This window comes from Diabrotica undecimpunctata, chromosome 7, assembly GCF_040954645.1.
Source record: "Diabrotica undecimpunctata isolate CICGRU chromosome 7, icDiaUnde3, whole genome shotgun sequence".
Taxonomy (NCBI): Eukaryota; Metazoa; Arthropoda; class Insecta; order Coleoptera; family Chrysomelidae; genus Diabrotica; species Diabrotica undecimpunctata.
This window is the reverse complement of record NC_092809.1, coordinates 29692740-29716575: the sequence shown is the minus strand read 5'-3', so window position 1 is coordinate 29716575 and position 23836 is coordinate 29692740. Positions and strand designations below refer to the sequence as shown.

The window sequence follows — 23836 nt, the reverse complement described above, 5'->3', positions numbered from 1 at the left end:
TATTTCAAACTGCTTAAATCATACCATACAGAGAAGAGATATCTAGTAAGGTATAGTGAAGCATATACAAAACTCTACCACATCCTATCTGGTCTACTTCGGGGTAGTGTGCTCGGACCGATCCTGTACCTGATATATACGGTTGACTTGCCAACAAGCAATAACCTAAGGCTTGCAACATTTGTAGATGATACTGCTTTCCTTACATCTCATGGTAATGCAGCAATAGCATCAGACATACTGCAACTACATCTAAACAAAACTAATGAATGGTTTAAATTCTGGAGAATTAAAGTAAACCCCTCAAAATCTACACATATTACTTTACTCGATGGACATCCTTTACTCCAAAAGGATTACGTAAAATATCTAGGCATTCATTTGGACAGACAATGAACATGGACCAAACATATATGGACGAAAAGACTACAATTATGAATTTTGCAACATTTTTTATTTTGAAAATTGCAACACCCTTTCACACAATCTTATCAACAACCAGCAGGCGAAGAGAATGAAGCGATGATCTCTTGGACCTACCAAACCGATCCTGACAGTGTCTACAGTAGTGGAAGCTACGCCTTCAACAGAGCCCAGTCATTGTGATCTGTGCCGCTTTTAGTATTCGTGTTCGCGTATGTCACTATTTGTGTTCTGATGCTCTAGTCACTGGACCTTACATCTTTCTGACATTGTAAAGACAAACAATTGTACTTATTGTTTTTATTGTAAAAGAGATTGTAAAAAATCCTAGATGTTAAAAAAAATTCTGAATTTAGTTGCAGATTCATAAAAATGTGTTTTCACGGAAGCCTAAGCTTATACGATAATGAAATCATCCCAAATGAGTCATAACCACATGACCTAACCTAACCTAACCTGCCAGTTCGTTCGCATGATATGCTAACAAATTTTTTGTCTATTTATTCATACCGAACTTAAGTGACATATTAGTCGTCAAGTTGTCAAGTTATACATAATCATAGTTGTAAATTATTCGTACGGAAACGAGCAGCCATTTTAAACTAAGTTAATGAAGTGCTTTTTTAAGATCCCGTTTTTATTTTCTAACACATTTTTAGCATACTAACATCTATAAAACCCAATTAGTTTATTGCAAATTCCTCGGTTCCGTTCTTTTCTTTGTTTTCGATCATCCTAATGCAATCCGCCTGGTATAGTCGCACGTTCGAGAGAGACATAACGTTAGTAATACCGTTTTAATTACCTTTGTATATTTCCTTCAACAAACGATCATATATTCCTTTCAACAAAAGAAACTAATACACGGTTTTAAAATGTCAACGGACAAGAACTGTATGTCAGTTGGCTGAAGTTTATTGCTGCTTTTTGCGCCTGGAAGGTTTCATAATGGATTATGTTTTATACGGGGAGATTTACTTATTGCGGTCATTAAACAATGCAGTTTAATATTTTTTGCGTTTCTAATTTTTTTTACGTGATACAGACATGCAACAGTGTTGCGAAATACCAAGACTGGCGACCAATCTGTATAAAATGGGTGGTAATTAGGGAGGGTTACATCATAAATAGCTTAATTTCGAAGTTATGGGTTAAAAAACTGAAATTGATAAAATAAAAAAAAAAGAAGAATGCAGCTTGGGATGCATTTGGGAAGCAATATTATATGAGTCGCTTAGTTGCAAAACCAGCACATCAATATAATAAAATTTTTCAGTACACCCAGTTCCAACAATAGACTTTGAGGCATTAGTATAAATAACTAATGAGTCTGAAATACTAGCTAAACATGACCTCAAAATATCTGAACTAATAGAAGAATTTAGATGGTACTTTGGTTGTATCACAGTAATGATTTAGATTATCTCCTCTATAGCTTAAGGGATTTTCTAGAGTTTCCACATGTAGAGCATTAATAGGCGTCGATTTCATGGCACCCAAACAAATACGCAATGCTGCGTTTTGAAACACATCTATTGTTTTAAGAATATCTAGGGATAGGATATAATAAATACAACTTCTTGACTAGACGCACTTATAACTTCAGGAAAAAAACCTTGGTCACTATTGTTTCGGTTTTATTTCAGTTTTATGAACATATAAAAAATTGTTGCTTGTTGTGAGTTTTACAAACACACACAATTTTTGTTGAACCCCAGCTCCGAGTGACATGTGTGTTCCAATGGAACAGTGGGACCCACATGTCCGAAGATCAAACCGGTCACACTCAGTAATGGAGTGGTACCTATCTGATCCCCAAGCTATAACCAACCACCCCTCCCCATCGCAGGACATAACGAATGAGGAGGCTTTGTACTGAAAGTTACTTTGGATGCCCAGGGTATGGGACATCCTCTGTTTTACTTTATGTGGTCAAGCCACCTGATTTTAGGGGTAGCTAGAAAAGCTTTTCTCCCTATGAGTGACTGAAGTTAATTTTTACATGACTGGACTTGTGTCCCAAAATGGGTGTTCTGGACAGCGAGTCACCGACTTAAGTTGGTGACTCCCCGCCCCGGATTGTGTGTGCTCGGTCACTCAGCCACCGAATTGGCAAAATAATTTTTGTTCTCCTCGTCGGCTGAGAACCCGAAGGGCCTGACCATCAAGCCCACGTTTGTCGATACGTGACCTCGATGCTCAAGTTCCGCGAACTTAATCGTTTTGACCTACCTGAAGGGCCTTTTAGCTGGACAATTTTTCTGCCTATGCTGTGCACTCTACTTTTTTGTAATGTATTGGCGCTGAATGGCTGCTGCAACAGAAGGTTGTAAGTATTAAAAATAAAAATAATTAAATAAAATAAAAGGATAGGATATTTTTTGGGCCTTCTGTTACATTCGACTATTGCATGGCTATCATTTCTACATTGTTCTGGGTCTTCTCTATATCCAGCTAGCTGCTGTCTGGGCAGCGTATGTACTGTCCTTTGGTTTTCTTTATACTCTCTCAACTCTCTTAATAGTCTACTAGGATGGTTTCTGAGATCGTTGAAAATGATCTTTTTGTTCCCTAAATACATACCTTAATGGAACGTACTTAGGTATATTGATAATATAGGTATATTAGTATTTTACAAACACTTTATTTATTGTAATTAATATTTGTGACCGACATTTTTTAGCCCAGATATTTTTCTTCTGCCTCGATCTTTGTTTTCTCTTTCTTCCTTTTCCCTTAAATTTTATCTTCGATTATTAGTTGGAATATTTATTATATTTAGTTTTCAATAACCTGGACCTCTAACGCATTCTATTTTTGTCCTCTTGATAGTTTTATTTGTCTCAGAACCGTAAGACCTTGTCATTGTAGAGAGGCGTTTCACTCTCGGTCGAGGTCGCTTATCCTTTGAGGTGAGCATGGCCGACGCGAATCTAAAGAAAAGTCAATAGATCAAATATGAATACTGAGACAACTTTTGGAAAAGAACCATATCTTTGTTGATTTTAAATCAACTTATAAACAGGAAGGCATGTACAATGCAACGCAAGAGTTTGGATTACGAGATAACTAACTTAAAAAAAATAATGGAAATTAGAAAGTAAAAGTTCGATCAGGTGGTAACCTGTCCACAATAATAATTAAGAATAGTGTTAGACAAGGTGACACAATCTTTTATACTCTGTTTAATTTAACTTTGGAAAAAGTCATAAGAACTTCTGGAATTAACCCCAACATATTTAATACACTGTATTTAATAAGAGCTTTTAACTCCTATGTAAATGGCACATACATTATATAGAGCAGCGAACCTGCTGTTAAAGAAGCATCTAAGAGCTTCTAAGAACTAATATCAAGAAATATCGCGTGAAGTACAAAAACAACAATGTATATAACTCTATTAAGACCAGTTTTAACATTTGGCTCAGCTGCTTGGAGTGGCAGCCGTAGCTCAGCAGCTATGTTACTAGTTTAACAAGTTGGAGGGCCCGGGTTCAGATCCCGGCTTCGACAAAATTGTCAATTTCTAATTTAACTGAACTGACACAGTGCTTCGGAGGGCATGTAAAACTGTCGGTCCCGGCTACGAAAGTAGTCGTTAAGTCATGTTAGGGGCGCTTGCGCAACCTGAAAACCCTAACACTAGACCTTAGCCAGAAGATTACACGAACTTTACTTTACTTTTTTAGCTGCTTGGACACTTTGAAAGACGAATCCTAAGAATTTCGGATGACTAAAAATGCTTCCTGGATGATGTGGAAGCAGATCTACAGGTGTTAGGAATAAGAACATGGAGAAGACTGGCTCTGATTAGAGAACCCTGATTTTAAGGGAAGCCAAGGCTCATCAAGGGCTTATAACTATAAATAGAGAAGGAATGCCTGTGGAATATGGTGTGGAAACAAGTAGAGATCGTTTAGTAGAAAAGCGAAATCCTTTTGTGTGGATTAAATGCTTGATTTGTGTTTCACATAATTAACGAGAAAAAGTATAACAATTTGAAAAAAATGTGCGACCGTCGAGAATATATATGTAGATATTATTAAGTTTTAACAGAAACCGAAAAACCTTGAAATTTAAATTTTGATATATGAGATTTAAAATCTCGACAGAAAATAAAATTTCAATATGAATAAGTTTTATTTTATAGGAAATAACTTCGTTGGCGACAGGTCAATGTAAAATATATACAGATTTTTAACAAATATATTTTATTGGATTATAAAAGGTTAAGATTGAATCAAGAGATATTTTAGAGGTGGAAAGTTACATGGTACAATACTTTATTGTATTTATATGAATTGTTTGATTGCTTGATTGTTATGTATGAATTTAATATTCCAAAAAGGTTATTAAAAATTTATTAACTCTTATTTTGTTGTTTCAGGTATGTAATGTTTGGAAGAACCGGAAATATCAACCATTTATATTTCCTATATAATTTACTAGTCGTAAGTAATCAACCTTAAAGTAACGTAAAGTACAGTTAAGTATTAAAGCTAATTAAACATGTATTTGGATATAGATTTTATTACTACCGTCGTCCTTTATTCTATGATCTAACGGGTATGCTTTGTAAAAGGTTTCTAGAAGTTTTATCACTACTGAGGCCACCGAAACGCAAAAATGCACATAGTACAGGTGTATATAAACATCAGGTGTGGCAGAAGACATACTAGAAGAAACATAACACCCGATACTCCTACTTATAAAACTGTTTCTAACACAGTAGTCGTAATAGTAGTCACAAAAGTAGACGATCAATTAAAAGGAACGGTAGGAAAGTTTGGACTAGGTGAAAGGAATGCAGAAGTTAACGGCTTCTCCAATGCGCCATCGGCAACTTAGTGTAATAAACATAATGTTCAAACATCGTCCGCGCAGGATGTCAACATGGACTTCTGCTGAAGAGAGGTATAAAAAGCAAATAAATTATATTCTTGTCAGTTAGTGATGGAGGAGCTCTGTAATCTATGTGAAAGTAAAATAATCCTCCGACTGTGCATCCACTAGAAGATTTTACTACAAGAATTTTCACTAAGCTGGCTAGTAAGATAGTTAAAAGAAAAAGACACACATTAATTCCAAAAGAAACAGAAAAATTAGAGAAGCATTAACGCAGAGACACGTAAGGGACACCCATAAATAAAAAAAAAAGATTAATGAAGCTGTCAACAATACAAATCCTAAATAACATCTTACAGTGCCGTGCATAGTGCATATAGTGCGTTGGCAAATTATCTTAAGGCCAGACGTTTATCTTTTGCGGCATGCAAAAGCTCGCCAATGTTATTTATGCCTGTCCAGTTTTTTTATTTCGTAGCCACGACATTTGTTTGCGACCTACTCCGCTCTTGCCCTCAATCTTTCCTTGAATAATTAGTTGTGGGATTGCGTATTTTTTTTTCTCTTATGATATGGCCCAGATATCCAATTTTTCGTACCTTAATTAAGCTGAGTAATTCTCTCTCAGCATTTGCACTTCTTAAGACTTCCTCGTTTCCCACCCTATGTGTCCATGGTATCCGGAACATTCTTCACAAGGTCCACATTTCGAGGCCTCGAACTTGTTAATGGAAAATATTTTTAACGTCCATTTCTCTACGCTGTATAACAATATGGACCATACTTAGCATTTCACCATCCTGTAGCGGATATTGAAGGTGATTGCAGTAGCGGTTTAAATTTAAATAAAGTTCTAGAGTTCGACAGGTATGTGGTGTCTCCCCAATTCTATTTAACGTGTACAGTGCGAATTCGGTATAGAATTTGACGAGCGAGCATCAGTTTTTCCCATTGCATACGCTTAGAAAACGTGGACCATTAAAAAAATCTGATTCTAAACGTACAACGGCTATCGAAATGAGGGTCTATCGAAGAGTAATGCGCATGCCAAATGTAGCACACCCCACCAATAACTCAGTACTATTAAAATTAAAATTACCAATGAACTCGTTATAACGGAGATATTATTTATGGATAAGACCTATAAACCAAAATATACTAAGATACTCTGGACACTTAGTGTTATAATAAAAGGTATAGCAAGATTGATAGTTGAAAGCGATGTAGCTTGCAAAAGATTTAGAGGATGATCTCTATTACACTTGTCAGACCACCTAAAGAACAACTGATTACTCAGTCTCGGAAGCAAAACAAGATGTACAGATACATAAGATAAAAGGACAGCAATAGTCTACCGAATGACATAACTTTACTACATCCTTACGAAGGATAAAGGACAGAAGATGAGGAGGTTTGCCTATTCTCTGAGTTGAATTTGTTTTATTATTTTTTTAATTTAAATGTCTATTTTTTATTTTTATGGCATAAATCGTAAACTTTTTAATGTTGATTTTTGAAACACATAGTTAATATGATAGGTCCGTTTGATTTCTACTCTTTGCTCATAAATAATTTGATTGGTCACGAATAAAATCTATTGAATTCCATTTTAAATGTTTTAAATTAGTATTAATACTATATATTTATTACTATTACAAAACCGCTTAAGCCGGGATTTGATGTGGAGAGCCGTTCTTCATCGGCAAAGAGAAATAGAAAATACATAATAGAAAAAGACAAAATCTAAATACGGGAATGAACGTAACGTGAATATAGTTTTTCTCCTCAATATTTATGGTTTACAATCACTGGGATATGGCAAAACTGTCTATTTTGGCGCCTATTTGATATTTCTCTTCGCTAACGTGAACTGGCGAAGAGGGCCTTTACACGTTCCATGGAGCAAACAACAAAACAATCACAGAAGGCAGTAACGGTCGCGGTCTCTGACACAAATGTGATCTTTTTCAGCACAACTACCCCTGTATTAACTACAGCCTCAGGTGATAAAATTGTCGCTATTATAGCATACCTGCTGCTAGGACCTTTCAACTGTGTGCCTAAACGACATCGACACAAATGAGCGTGAATTTAAAAAGTATAAAAAAGTTGTTGGGATGAAGTTTAACTTAAAAAAAATATTATGAATATAACAATTGAAAATACAAATACTTTTGCACTGTATAAACAATAACTATATATAGGAATTAAAAGTTATAGAAACATAAAAAGGAAATGATAATAGGTAGCTAGAGTTAGCAATTAGCGGGATATCTAAAGAACTATTTTCTTATGGCTTATCTAAGTATAATATTATAATTAAGCCAACCATTAATTCTATTGGATTAAGCCACAATTTATTGAAATGAAAACTACATTTTATAACTGTTGTTTGAAGCTTCGATTTCCATCCCGGAAATCGTTTTTAAAAAGATACAAAAAGATAAGAGAAAAAGATGAAATCGTTTTCAAAAAGATACAAAAAAGATAAGAGAAAAAGATATATCGATTTACAAAATACCATGTCATAATATTATATATAAACCAGTCAGTTATTTTCAGCCCCAACTTCATTAGCTACCGCAAATCCATGGACGACCTTGAAAATGTTTCTTATACATATTTTTTCATGGAGAACTACTATTATATTCAAATCAGATTAGTTCTCTATGCTTCACTATATCAAGAGTTACAAAATCAATTTGTAAGTCGAACAGTGGTGTAACAATCATCGTGCTGACTTATTTTGCTGCATTGTGCATTGCATAACCGAAATACTTTATTGCAGGAAGTATTTTTACAAACGTTTCTGCCAATTAGGTAACTTTTTCGACGGAAGAAAAAATATGGTTAAAAATTGGATATGTATTTTAAGATTTGGGATAAGGGAGCAAGCACCCTATTAAATGGTTTTTAACAAATTATCCTTTACGCGTTGTCATGATGGAGAATCTAGGAGTTCTATTTCCACATGTCGGACCTTTTTTTATTTTTTTCTCTGAGATTTCGTGAAATGTCTATGTAGTAATATCGATTATCTGATTACTTTTCTGTGATCTACGCCCGGTATATCGAAGAAAACATTCAACATCTTCTTGAATTTGAGCTTACTGATCCTCATTTTTTTGACTCTCTGAATGGAGTTTGGAGTCCACTGCGTGTATTACCGCATGGTTTCAGAGTCATATTAAAAAAATCCATCTTTGGCTCCAAGTTATGACCCTTGACAGGATGACTGAGTGTCTTTCGATGCGTTCCAGGATGTTAGAACAAATATATCTGCTCTTCTGTGTGGTCACTTTTTGAACGTTTAAGTCATATATGTCCGGATTGGAAATCGAAATGTCAAAAGCAAATGTAAAATGTGATTCTTATTACAATCAGTTTTTCACTTTTGAGATAATTAATTTTGCCTTTTCTATATTATTCATAACTTTCTTATAAATTCTTCTTACACGTTCTAGGCCTGAAATTAATTTTAATATTAATAATACAATATTTTTGTATACTTCATTTTTCATTGTTCCTATCATTTTAATTTAGCGAAACCAGTTTCGCTTTTAATAAACCAGTAGTGATTACTAAAAACATCAGTTTTTGCCCAAAAATGAGTTGAATGCCTTTAACAATTGTTATTGAACTTAAATAACAGTTAAAATAAATCCTGTAAAGTATATTTTTTGCAATAAATATTAATAATTGTTATAATCTTTAAGATTTAATGTTTTTATAAAAAATCTGAAGGCGGAAAATGTTAATTTGTTTTTTCTATTGATCTATTGATTTGTATTTATCAACTACCAACCGCCTCTGTATCGGTTGGAGTTTGCCCGAAGCTTTTTTGGATGGGTCAGCGTTAAGGAATTCCGATCGCTGATCATGACAAAGATGGTGACTAAATATTTAGCAATGCAAGTCGAGATCATTTTAAAATAATCTTTATAAACGGTGAATATAGATACAGCTAGTGTTCAAGGACGTTACCTATCGTAAACATTAATGGAGAAAAACGTAAAATACTAATTAAAATTTTTTGTATGGAACTGTTATGTGCACAGCCAGCAATAAAATCGGAAATTATCTTAATTGATGTTATTATTTATTCGTTTTATCTTTTTTTTTATATAAAATTTCATGCTTTCATAAACGGAATTCATGATTTGACACAAATTTAACATATGCCAACCATTTAACTCTAACATGGCTTCGTATAGACGCAAATAGCGACATCTGATATTAAAATCCGCAAACTAAAATTCAGATTTTTGCTTTAATCTGTGCCTTCTAAGAATTGCAAGGCAAAACAGACGTTGATGAAGATGTTAATAGAGACATGAGGAATCTAAAAATTGCATTCCACATGTCTCCTTAACTAAGCAAAAACCCTTAGCGAAAGAGTATATCGGAATAAAAGAAAAAAGACAGTTAAGATTTGATTTCACGTACAGTGCGTCTGTGTATCTGCTTATACGTATTTCACCTTAATAGGGATCATCAGAGATGGATATTCACAGTCGCTCTGAAAGTGAAAATAAATCTTTTCTGTCTTAGGAAGCAATTCTAACATGGCTTCGTATAGACGCAAATACGTATAAGCGGATACACAGACGCACTGTACGTGAAATCAAATCTTAACTGTCTTTTTCCTTTTATTCCGATATACTCTGTACGAGTACTAGAAACCAAATTCGCCAAACCAAAGGATTTTTGCTTAGTTGAGGAGACATGTCGTGGAATGCAATTTTTAGATTCCCCATGTCTCTATTAACATCTTTATCAACGTCTGTTTTGCCTTGCAATTCTTAGAAGGCACAGATTAAAGCAAAAATCTGAATTTGGTTTCGAAAATTAGTTTACGGATTTAGATAGATTTTCATTACATACTTTTTTAATTTCTAGTATATAGTACTGATTTCTACTTATAAGCAGTACATCTTTGTACTGTTTTTAGTTTACTATATCAACATTCTTGTCATGTAAGGTTTTCATGGATCGTTCTGTAATTTTTTTTAATTCTCATATAGTTTTCTGTATTGCTTGTGAGTTTCTAAATATTCATACATAAAAACATATTAATTTACTCTAAATATCCTATTCCTATATTTACAAAATATGGAAAAGTAAGTATCAATCAAACTGTGTAGAAACAAATTAAGTTTGATCAATGAAAATAAACACAGCCAGAGCGCAAGACGCTCTATTATATTACATCGATTAGTTAATTCGATAAAAATTTAACGCATATTTTCATTGCTAACATTCTTATCTGTTGCGGAGATTAATTAACATCATTCTAATTGGTTGTAGAATTCTTATTCCACTGTTAAATTAGACTTTTTGATTTATATCGCCTCTATTATTTAGGACTTTGATATGAGGTTGCATGTTTTATGGCGGCTCGGTTAAAAGTTCAATTAATAAATCAGCATCTGTTTGGAACCATTCGGCGACGCTTTAATATTTATATTACAAAGTGTTTGTTACATTACGAGTACTATAATATATACTAGCGGACCAACTCGACATCGAGTTTTGATGTAAGTTTTGCTGATATTTAAGAGGGGCGGAGTCTAACGATCCATCGTTTCCGTCGCCTGGTGTAAATGTTCCAAAAATCCTAAAAATAAACTGTATGGACGCCCATTTTTTTAAATTGAAAATCGATACAGTAGTTTTTTAGGATTTTCAGGAAGATTTACATTAGGAAACGGAAACAATATGATTGTTAGACTCCGCCCCTCTTAAATAAAAAACGGAAGTAAAACCGGAAGTAACTTTTTTTTGCATATTTTAGATTGTAAAATGCCACGTTTAAGAAAAAGAAGTCGGTTTGAGAACTCTAACTAACTAACTAAATTTATATTTAAATATTATTTAAATTTAAAAAATACAGAAAACAGTATGATGCTCCACGCTAGTCTACACTACCGCCTGCTGTTCCACTTTTTTGAGAATACGCCACAATTTTACTTTATAAAAAGTTTATTTTTTATTTATTTATTTAAAATAAACCTAATTTAAAGTAAAATTGTGGCTTATTCCCAACAAAATTAATAATATATTTCTAACTAATAAATTAAAAACAAAGTAATGCTTACCTCATTATTTAATTCTTCAAGTATTAAACTCAAAACGTAGTCTAAATCTCTAAATATCAATCACAACACCTCACACACGCTGCACTTGTTGGAAACAGAATACTTTCTAACTAAACATAAAAATAAAAAAATACCAACTCATCAGATAGTGTAAAACAGACCCCATAAATTAAAATCGGAGACAGGAGGATCCCGAATTTTGAGTGGTCATTATCGTTATTCCTTAAGTGGAAACACTTGTTGGTGCATTCCAGCATTCGAGAATTGACGCGTTGTTGCATTGTGTATAATATTGAATTCCTATACTTTACTATAGGAAAAATTCATTTTATGGCCGCCATTTTTAAACCGGTTCGAATTTTTTAAATTTTAAACCTTAGGGGGAATCTACTCAACAATCTGTTTAATTATTCGAAAAAATTATTCTCCTATCTATCACCGTTTAGGAGGAGTATTGCGCACAAGAAAAGGGCTTAGCCTTTTAGTATATAAGATTAAAGTTGGTATATAATATAATAATATAAGGTCCTGCAAAGAGAGATTATACATCTCTTAGACAAGTTTGTAAATATGCATAATAAAATAAACGCTATTGACGGTTAAGCCTTATACAATAGAGTGAAAGTTTTCTGAGAAAATGAACCCCTATGAAAATATGCAAATGGGGAAGTATTTTTTTTTTAATATTATCATTCTTGTATTCTTTTTATCATATATGTTTTTTTAATATCTAGTAAGGATTCTTACACAATACAAAAACAATACAAAAAAAATCATTAACATGATAAAAAAAGTCCTTTTATGTGAACCTCCCTCAAATTTATGATGATAATGAAATGATATTTATAGTTCGGCACTCCTCCAAATTAACCCAACTTTTTATTTGGTATCGATTAAGTTAAGATTAAGAACATTATTTGTGCGTAAGTTCATAATCAATTAAAGTCTGTTTTTTTGCGCAGTGTTTCAATAATCAAGGTCAATATCAATACTACTATAAGAAATTAATCAATTGCCAACAATTCCGGAGTAATTAATTTAAAATTTTGAGCGTTTATTTCTTAATCTAAATATATAACGAACAGTTAATATTGAAATTTTTCTGTCGGCCAATTAATTATACTATTGTGATTTATTTTTTAAATTCATTTATTTTATGGTGCAGCTTATTCTGCAAAATGGTTAAAATGTTTCCTATAATAATTTGCAAAATGCTACATTTTGCTACATTTAAATCTTTTTAAATATTGTATTTATATGTATGTATTTATATTACGTTTGATTTCCAGTCCTGAAATCGTTTTCAAAAAGAATATTTTCTTTATTAAGTAAGATACTTCTTTGATGTTTATCTTTTTACTGTGCTTCTTTCACGACTATTATTGCATCTTTCCTTTGTACTCTGTGCTCATTGTCCCAGGTTTGCATAATTTAGAATCTGTTTTTGATGTAGGATTCATGCTCGTTTATCCTGACATTTAGTGATCTTGCTGTTTTTCCCACTTAAAAATTGTTGCATTCACAAGGTATTTTATAGATGCAGTTCTTTTTAGTTTTTCTGATAATCATTTTACATATGGTATTGTTGTCATCTTCAAATCCATTCTCGTGAGCAATTCTGGATTGCTCACCAGTTATGTTGTTTCATTTCTTCATTCTTGTGAAATTCCTTGTTTGTAAAACGAAGCTTCTATGCTGGCGTTGTATTACTTTTTTCTCTACAGTAAAATGTTATGACGAGCGTCACGGAACTATCGCCACAAGATGGCGTCGTCAGGGGTAGCGTCATGGAATAACGGTTCTTGACATCGATTCACTTATCTGGATCAATTCGTTACTAGTCATCATATATTTATTCTAAGCAGGTTTTAATTAAAAACTGCATGAAGTATAGACAGTAAATGTAAAAATGACTAGCAAAGTATAGACAGTAAATGAGAAGTAAAAAATTAAAAGAATATCTGTCACTAAAAGATTCGATTCGTAACGATCGTTAAAATTTATTAAAAGTCATAAATGTCATCCGATTAATATCAACATTGAATCATCCGTTTAAATTTTTATAGTAATTCTTGTTTTAAAATAATTTTATGTAAATACAATTATTATTTTTAAACATATTATTTAGTTTATATAATAATTAAATTTGCTATCAAATGATATTTATATATATTTTATTATTAATATTTGGTCTGAATTTGACAGGTTTGCCATAAGTAAACACCGTGTGCTTCTATGCTTTGTTAATACGATAACAGGTGGCGTTAGGAGCAAATATAATATTATATTGAATTTGTTTAAAATATAAAAAATAAAAAAATTACCTTATTTAATTTTAAATACATATACCTATTATTTATATTTTAAAAATACAGAAAACATAGTATAAAGCTCCGCTATAGTCTACATTACCGCCTACTGTTTTACTTTTTTTGTTAAAACCTTTGTTAGCCGGTTTTTTCTTCTTGAAATGTATTTTTTTCGGAGCAGGTGTTATGAGCTCCGTCATTATAATGATCATACATTTGTTTCCTTAGCACTATTTATATAAATAACATACATATATACAAATTAAATAAATAATATTAACATAAATAGAATATAAAAAATGTGAAATTTTAATATTAAATTACAAAAAAAAAAACAGCAAATATTGCCTACAGCTTTACAAAAATTTTAAAATGATACTTATGGCAAATATTGTTGTCTTCGTATAGCTGGACAGGACTACTTGTTGGTGACTTCAAATGCTGGTTGGATGGATTGTATAATGCAGCTAGTGCTGTTGCTAGCTCCAGATACTGGTTTGAATTGTCTTCAGAGATATGTTGAGTTTTCATAGCAGCGGTCACCTACTGCAGTATATTAGTCCCTATGGTTGGCCATTTGGTCCTAGGGAGGTCCTGTCCGAGCAAGCGGGACAGGAAAAATATAAATAAATCAGGCCAAAAAACTAAAAAATAAACGTTGTGTTAGTAGCATGATAACCTTTTAAATATTTCCTTGCCATATGAAGATGAAAATTACAAATAATTACAATATTAAATAGCAAATTGGTAAGGATAAAATGAATATCTTCTTCTTAGAGTGCCATATCCCTACGGAACGTCGGCGACTACCATGTTTATAATATTGTTATACTGATCTCGGTCTTGCGCTACGTGTAGCAATTGGTCCGCTGTCAAACCTGTCCACTGCCGCAAATTCCTCAACCAAGAGAGTTTCTTCCGTCCTATCCATTTCTTTCCTTCGATTTTATCGTTGAGAATTAGCCGAAGGAACTCATATCTTGGTCCTCTGATTATATGTCCAAGATATTCTAGTTTACGCCTCTTAATAATATTTAATAGAGTTCGTTGATGTCCCATTCTTTAAAGAACTTCTTCGTTTCTGGTTCTGCCAGTCCATGGAACTTTTAGTATCCTTCGATACAACCACATCTCAAACGCCTCGATTTTATTCATGATATCGGCGTTTAAAGTCCAAGTTTCACATCCATACAAAAGTACAGACTACACGTAACATCTTGTAAACTTTTCACGGATTTCCAAATTTAATGAGTTATTGGATAATAGAGGCTTGAATTTTTGAAATGAGTTTCTTGCCTGTTCAATTCTACATCGAATTTCGAAGGATGGATCCAGATTTTGGGTAATCCAACATCCAAGGTATTTGAATCTCTGAACTCTCTGCAGCGGTTGTTGGTTTAATATCAGTTGGGTTGCGCCGATATCCACTTTACTGGTCACCATGTATTTAGTTTTATCGATATTTATCGACAGTCCCCAATTTGTGCATTCCATGTCAACTCTATTGATTAGCTCCTGCAGATCGTCGATGTTTTCAGCTAGAATCACAGTATCGTCAGCGTACCGTATATTGTTAATTATTTCTCCTCCTATGATAATTCCTTTTTGATATTTTAAAGCTTCCCTAAAGATATATATATATATATATATATATATATATATATATATATATATATATATATATATATATATATATATAGGAAAAGAAATTTAATCTTTGCAGATTAGTTAAATAGTAAACTCTTAAATATTGGGGAAATCTGCAAGAAATACTCTAATGTGTATCAATTGTTTCGCCGAACGTTTTCGCCAAAGAGAATTAATTTGGCTTCTTCAGGGCTGAAAGAGAATAAATTATAATTAGCTACCATATATTATCTATTAAAACATTAACGGTAAGAGTCTAAGAGTCTAAGTTACGGTAAGATTAATAATGTTTTAATAGATAATATATGGTAGCTAATTATAATTTATTCTCTTTCAGCCCTGAAGAAGCCAAATTAATTCTCTTTGGCGAAAACTTTCGGCGAAACAATTGATACACATTAGAGTATTTCTTGCAGATTTCCCCAATATTTAAGAGTTTACTATATATATATATATATATATATATATATATATATATATATATATATATATATATATATATATATATATATATATATATATATATATATATATATGTAAATACTTTTTTCTTTTTGGGTGTGGTAGTCAATAAAAACAGAGCTTTGCTAAGGCGTACTATTTATTCTGAATCCAAGCTTTCGGTGGTTTTTTGCCACCTTTATCAAGGTCTACAAAGAAAATTACTATGTTGTAACAGTTTGAATGGTGCCAAAAAAAGGCTATAAAAAACTATAAAAAACTATAAAAAACTTACCCGAATGTAAGATTCGTGGCAGAAACAACAACGTTAAATAACATGATATACTGAAGTTGCAATTACACTTTAAAAATTACTGTTAAAAAAACACTTTAAAATTACTAAATACGTTAAAAGTTAAAAACAAAATGAAGGACGACATGTTAAAACAGTCGTCGCTGCAGGCTTGATTTCAGTCACATTTCACGAGCAGAAAGAGAACGTGGGATATATATATATATATATATATATATATATATATATATATATATATATATATATATATATATATATATATATAATGAATATAATAATTATTAAAAAAATTACTTAAATTATATTAAAGATACCAACTGCAACTGGTTTAAAATAAAATTATATAAAAAGACACTGGACATTGGTTAAATCTTAAATATAAACTTACCCCAGAGAAGTTTTAAACAATATAAATCTATTTTCAATTGAAGCATGCCTTTTTATAGATGAACGACAACTTCCCTTTCTTCAGAATTGAAGTACAGCTGACATAACAGAAGTCAAAGAGTAGGCAACTGGCATATATACTTTGTGGACTTGAGTGGGCACAGAATTAAAATATTATGTGAAAATTAAAATAATTGGAGTTTAGATTATGAAAGAATCTTTAGTAAATAGAAAGTTAATCGTTAACTATAAGAGTTGAGCGCCAACTATTTTTAGAATAAAAATAGTAACATAAAAGATAAAGTTAATAAATGAGTAAAATCAAAAGAATTTGAAATAAAATAATTATTTAAAGAAAAATAACAAACATGTGACGATTATAACGTTACAAGATGTATTAATATAATACTAATCAATTAAGCGCACCTATTAACTCAAAAATATGGAATTTGCATCTCAAATTAAGTTATGTATGTTTTTTTAATATAATAAAGAATTCTAGGTTAAGAATGCTCAGTTAATAAGGTGCTGAAGATCTTAGAAGATCCAGAAAAAGAAGTAAAATATAGAGCACAGTAACAAATGTACAAAATAAATGTACAAAATAAAATTTACTCCTAGTAAAAAAGATTAGAGACAAAATGGTTGAATTGTAAGGATGTGAGTATGTCTAACGATAACTGCAATACGTAGGGTGCATTTTATCGATTATGAGGTCTCAATTCCGTGCTGCAAATTTCCATGGCGTGGAAATTAATTTCTACATTAACATTAGTGTAGTTGAGAATACAAAAGTGCTTTTGAACAAATTATTCTTGTAGTGCACTTTAAACTTAAGCTGGCATTTTGTACCACTTGGCTTGCGCTACAAGTCGATGGCACGTATTTTAGGTTCAGATACGAATTTGCAATAAAACATCTAGATATTTTTTAACATATCTAAAGGCCTCAGGTTGACTCACACCGAATAAAATGAGTACTTGTGTAAAACCATGGATAGGCGGTTGAAGCGTAGAACTAACTACCTAAAAACTACCTTATAGTTATCTTCCTTGTATACCATAGGCCTAAGAACTAGCAGACTATTCACGATCATTTGTTTAATGTCTACAAAGAAGCATTCAGCCAATTGTTTATTAGGATTTATACTATTCAATCATTAGGAATTCGATAATAGCCAATACTTATCCGAAGACAGTTTCTACTGTTTTCCGCCTGTCTCCCGAAGGCCTTTATTTCCTGTCATATTTACACATCAACCGTGTCATTTCCATACCGTATTTTATTTAAAATACCCAATAATATTATTAACTACCTACATGCAAACAAACTCGTTGTCTACCAGCTATGGAATGCAAGTGCATAATGTCGAACTGGCGCCGAGCATTTACAGAGTGTTACTCAATCAAACGACACATCCTGATATTTTTCAATTGAATAAACATAAGGTCGCCGATGAACATTGAAGGAGGCAGATTTCTTATCTAACTCTTAAGTTTAAGTTGCGTTTATACTATGCGTACAAACGTTTTGATGGAAAGTTGACACGCATATATGGATACATTGTAATCGATTATACAATATGTACCGAAATGAAGTAAAAAAATTAGGACGAATTTAATAATTTCTTATTCGTCTTCAGGCACTTGTGTTCGTTGATTTATATATCGTTTCCACTACGTATCAGTGTGCCTTTTCTCATTTGGTTTATGAAAGTTTTTCTTTTTACAAATGTCAATAATGGGCTCGCTCTGTTCATCTGTGTCTCTGACAATTTTTTCTCGTTTAATCACAAATCATTTTCTCAAATTTTTCAATTGTTTCTTTCTTTATTTTTGCCTTGTATTAGGCTGTGAAACAGTATGTATGTTTTTTGTTCTAATTAAGTAGTCCAAATATTCGCGCCACCCTATCGATATATCTTATATATATTATCCAATGGTTTTAAATCTGATAGTTCGGAAAGTTTTGAAAGATTTTTTTTTTCATTTTAATGAAAGTGACCCTGAAAATTTCGATACGCCTTTTTATTTTATGGCTTTGGTCGCCTGATTTGTTTGTTCTGGTTTCCAGATTCAGGTAGTTTCAGTTCAATTTATACTAATATGAGTGTAGGTTGCATTGTAATCTTACTGTTGGACCGACATTTATGATTTGTTAAATGATTGAATTGTTAATAAGCGTTATTTAAATGGAAATTTCACAACCCACTCTAATTATATTTAATTCTATCCCATTTCTTTCAGTTTTTCTAAAAACATCAATTGGGCCCAGTTTGTATGCATGTAATGAGTAATATTTATATTTACTATTTATATGTTGCAGCCATGAAATTTATATGTAGTGATATATATATATATATATATATATATATATATATATATATATATATATATATATATGTTATATAAAATACAAAAAGGGAATGGTTCAATGACGAGTTTAATAAGGTCATACAGAAAAGAAATGAAGAACACAAGAAATGTATGGAAAGAAGAACCAGAGAAAGAAGGGCAAGTTACCAAGATGCAAGACGGAGGGCCGATAAAATATGCCGAACAGAGAAAAGAAAATACGAAAACGGCAATATACAGAAAATGGAAGAAAATCTTCAAAGCAACAATATAAGACAGGCGTACAGATATCTACTCAATTTAAGAGAAGGATACAAACCCCGAACAAATCTATGCAGAAATCAAGAAGGGCAAATAACCAGTGATTCAAAAGAAATAAAATCAGTCTGGAAAACCTATTTCCAAACTCTTTTAGGGACACAAGAAAATGAAGAGCATATGGACATGCATCACAATGAGGGAGACACCAAAAATATAGAACCCCCAACGATGGAAGAGGTAAAACAGGCAATACGAGCACAAAAGAACAATAAGGCTCCAGGTATTTACAACGTTCCCCCTGAGCTCTATAAATTAGGTGGCGATCACCTAGTAGGACAAATGCATGTGCTCATGAACAAGATTTGGAATGATGAAAAGATCCCTAGTGATTGGAAAACCGGGATTATATGCCCAATCTATAAAAAAGGGGATAAACTGAAATGCGAAAATTATCGCGGCATAACCCTCTTGTGCACGGCGTACAAAATTTTTACTTACATACTAAAGAAACGACTCCAACAACTAACTGAAAATATTGTCGGGGAATATCAAACCGGTTTCCGACAAGGAAGATCTACAACTGACCAACAATTCACAGTGAAACAAATTTTAAACAAATGGTGGGAATACGAAATTGACGTCCACAACATATTCATAGATTTCAAACAAGCCTACGACTCAATTAATAGGAACAAGTTATATCAAATATTGCAGAGCTTTAATATCCCCCAAAAATACATCCGACTGGTAAAAACAACAATGGATTCGTCAATAGCAACTGTCAGAGTCCAAAATGAGCTCACTGAAAACTTTACGATAGCCCAAGGATTAAAGCAAGGAGACGGGCTGGCACCGACACTATTTAACCTGACCTTGGAATATGTGATAAGACAGCTGAATATAGGAAGAGGTAATCTCCTAACAAATAAATCAACACAGATTGCCTCCTATGCCGATGATATCAGCATCATGTCCCGCATAACAGAATAGGCGGCAAAAATATATTCACAATTAAAAAGGCAAAAGAGACCGGACTAGAAATAAATACTCAAAAAACAAAAAAGTTAACACAGGCAAGAGCTAGGGGAAACAGACGCACAGTTGAATTAGAGGACGATATTGAAACGGTAGAAAGTTTCACATATTTAGGAGTTGCATTAAACACGGATGGAACAGAAGAACCAGAAATCCAAAGAAGAATAGTAAAGGGAAACAAAGCTTATTTTTCACTCGATCATGTGTTTTGCTCCAAAAACACACACTGGAGATCGAAAATCAGGGTCTACAAAACTATTATCAGACTGTAACCTCGGAAACCTTTTTTGGATGGTGCTAGAAAGGTCACCAATGGAGACACTGCGGACGGCAGCCAGATGGTTGGTGGAGAGCGAGTCGTGGGTTCGAAACTAGCTTTTGAAACCAGGAATGGGTCCAACGGACGAAATAAGTAAATATACGATAAGAGCTATTGGAAAAGACACAGAAATGAACAAAAATATAGATGGGTAAAATTACCAAAGATAAGATAAGATAGGGAACAGGGCGCCACTTAATTTTTTGGGGTTTAAGGAGAAAATTAAGAAACCTTAGAAAAGAAAAGAGATAAGGAAAGATGTTTAGGTTCTGAGACCAAACCCAAGAAAAGATATCACAGTTAATTATTGAATAAATTTGGTCAACACTCTACATAAACAAAAAATAAATATATAAGGTTACACTTACTTACCTACGAAACTTAATAAGCCTGATCTTTCTACTAGTCAAAGGTATAGTTATATTTAAAGGTAAAAAGCAAATATATCAGGGAACTTTGTTAGGAGTCGACAAATAAAATACATACATGAAACAATAACAATATTACGACACATGCATATAATAACACAATTACGACGCTGCTGAATGCAACCCAAGTAATAAAAATACACCAACAACTATAAAATGGTGGTAGGTATACATAAAAAAAATAGCAGAAAGATAATTAAAAAATACCCTTACAAAGATATAAGTATAACACAAGCATGCACAAATAAAGTTTTGGCGAATCTCGAGATATTATAGCAAATAAAATTGAATACAAATTATTACAAACACAAAAGATAACAAAAATTAATAAAATTTAAATTTACAAAAATACAAAAAAGTTTACTGACGTGAAAACATAAAAATTTAACCAAACCGCACTTGGTTAAGTCGATTATTTGGTTCATAACAAAAAAAATATAGAATGTTCTTTAACTGACTGCAAAATTCAGTAGCTACTCTCAATTACATTTGAAGACATGTATGATCGTTCGATACGTCCAGATAATGGGAGATGATATGATGCTATACCATGTTACTTGCCCAGATAGGTGGAGATATTAAAATTATGTCACTTACAGTAATTATTCCTGAAGGCTGCTGCTTTAATTCACTGAAGTTAATACTGTACTGGTATTAAACACTGAATTTATTTACCCTTGAAGGTGCTTTACAACTATACTTAAACTAATATAGTGTAAGATAAAAAAACTCTAATAAGCAAGTGTATACACACTTATAAAGAAAATGCACAGAGACGGTAAGGTAGCAGATACGATATTGTGAACTAAGCATCTTAACTCGACGGATGCCCACCGATAAGTTGTTTTCTCTACGAGTGCCCACCGAGAAGTAACTTGGTTCCTCTAAAATTTTACCAAGCTACCCAAGAAAAGGTGAGGGTATCTTCCCCCCAAAAATGATAGGCCAGCTGTATGTATTTCTGAGAAGGTAAGGTTATAACTAACATTGAACATAACGGTATACTTCTACCTACAAACGTGATGGAATATCAAATCTCCTAGATTAGGTTTTTCCCGAGATTGGGTCTTTACAGAAAAATTACTATACGAGTCTTCGGAATATTTACAAATCTATCATAAAAGACCCGGATTAAGACGGAAAGGATTAAAAACCTTTCGGACGCAAGGAAATTCCGGGCATTCAATAAAATTTTGAAGACGGTAAACCGAACATAAGCGTATCATCACGGGGGTAAAAGGAATAAAAATAATTAATATTTTAATTATATAAAAAAATGTTACAAGACCAATAGTATGTTATGCATGCGAGACATGGGTGATGACAGAAGAGACAAAAAGAAAACTGGAAGTCTTCGAAAGAAAAGTCCTAAGAAAGATATTTGGACCTATTAACGAAAACGGAATATGGAGATCCAGGTATAACCATGAACTCTACCAACTGTTCAAAGAGACACGGATCTCAGAATTCGTTAAACTTCGGCGAAGGAGAAGATCGGCGCGGGACCGACAAGGTTGGAGGCATAGTTTGGAGGAGGCCAATGCCCGATTTGGGCTGTAGCGCCATTGGAGAGAGAGAAAAATATAAAATATCTTACCAAAAATTGTGAATTATATAAATTTTATAATATTTTAATTTTTTTGTTAATGTTCCCGACCTATTTGACAGGGAGAATAAATGTGACTGGCAAACAAATGTGACTTTTGTAAATTTGGAGAAAAAACGTGCCTAGAAATAATAAATACTGTAGTCGATGTTTTGTTAATAAATAAATGTGTTATCCAATAGTCTAAATAATCATACTGGATGTCTAGCACAAAAATATGTGATTTTACGACATTCGACTGCGAATGAAACATAATAAACCTATTCCTGATAAAGCTTCCATATAACCTTCGATTATGATTAAATCGCAGGATATGACTACACAATAACAGTACAGACAACGGTTGCATTTCCTTGTGTCGTAAAGGCGAATGATTAATGTCGCATTTAATTAGATTAAAAACGTAATTGCAGATAATCATAGGTCATTAATTTAATAAACAACCAATTGCTTATATTAATTTCAATAATCAAATCGATTTGTTTAAATTTAATCCCAATTGATTACCGCAAACATCGTTCTTACTCGTTGTTCGCTTCACGACCATTTTTGGATTTCATGGGAACGTTTAATTGGTAGATTGGGTAATGGCGACCTTTTCGTTTTTTACCTGTGCGAGAGTGTTTTCTCGTAAACAAACTTGGAAATAATGCTACTACTACACATTAATACAATATTATGACTAATAGTTCCATATAGTATCTAGATGACATAAAAAAGAAGACAGCTTGATTCTATCGACATAGCGTTCTAATGGTTGCATCTTTCGATGAAATCGCATAAATCACATTAAAATTAAAAATTATGAATTATCTAAATTTCATTTAAGTCATCTTGAAAATACTTTTTTGTTCCACTAAGTTTTCTAGCTAGACAGTTCAAGTTTGAGCATGCTTGACATGATAACAACCATTTATATCCCAATTCCTCATCATATAATCTTCGCTTATTCACTGCTGCACATAGATCTCCCTAATAATCGGATTCTATCTGTTCTTCTTGTCATGGTCAACGTTTCCGCTCCGTAAGTTAACACTGGTAAAATACTCTGATTAAAGGTTTTTCTTCTAAGACGTACATTGGTATGTCGGACGATTTGAAAATGTGGTTTCACTTGTCGATTATACGACCGAGAAACTCAAAGGTTTGGTTATCTTTTCCTAGGAGAATCTCGTGACCTAGGTATTTATACAAGATTTGTCATCAGCTGGGTTTTAGACATATTTATTTTCATACTATAAACCAAGAAAACGCAGCTAATAGAGTTAGTATGACCATAATTAAACAAAATATTCAGCGTCATAAAAAACCAAAATATATGTTAACGATCATGCATTAGCTACAATAGTCTGTATTATGTATATGTATTA

The 23836-nt window shown here is 32.6% G+C and overlaps 1 protein-coding gene and 1 long non-coding RNA gene across 3 annotated transcripts in view; both read left to right on the top strand.

Moving 5' to 3' along the window:
- The window catches only part of LOC140446938 (uncharacterized), a 104950-nt gene extending 100071 nt beyond the window's left edge, over positions 1–4879 (top strand). The window contains exon 3 of the long non-coding RNA XR_011951537.1: positions 4811–4879. This is a non-coding gene — a long non-coding RNA (uncharacterized lncRNA). The remainder of the gene's footprint in view (positions 1–4810) is intronic.
- The window catches only part of LOC140445136 (death-associated protein kinase related-like), a 467123-nt gene that overhangs the window by 179912 nt on the left and 263375 nt on the right, over positions 1–23836 (top strand). The gene's annotated exons all lie outside the window — the stretch shown is intronic.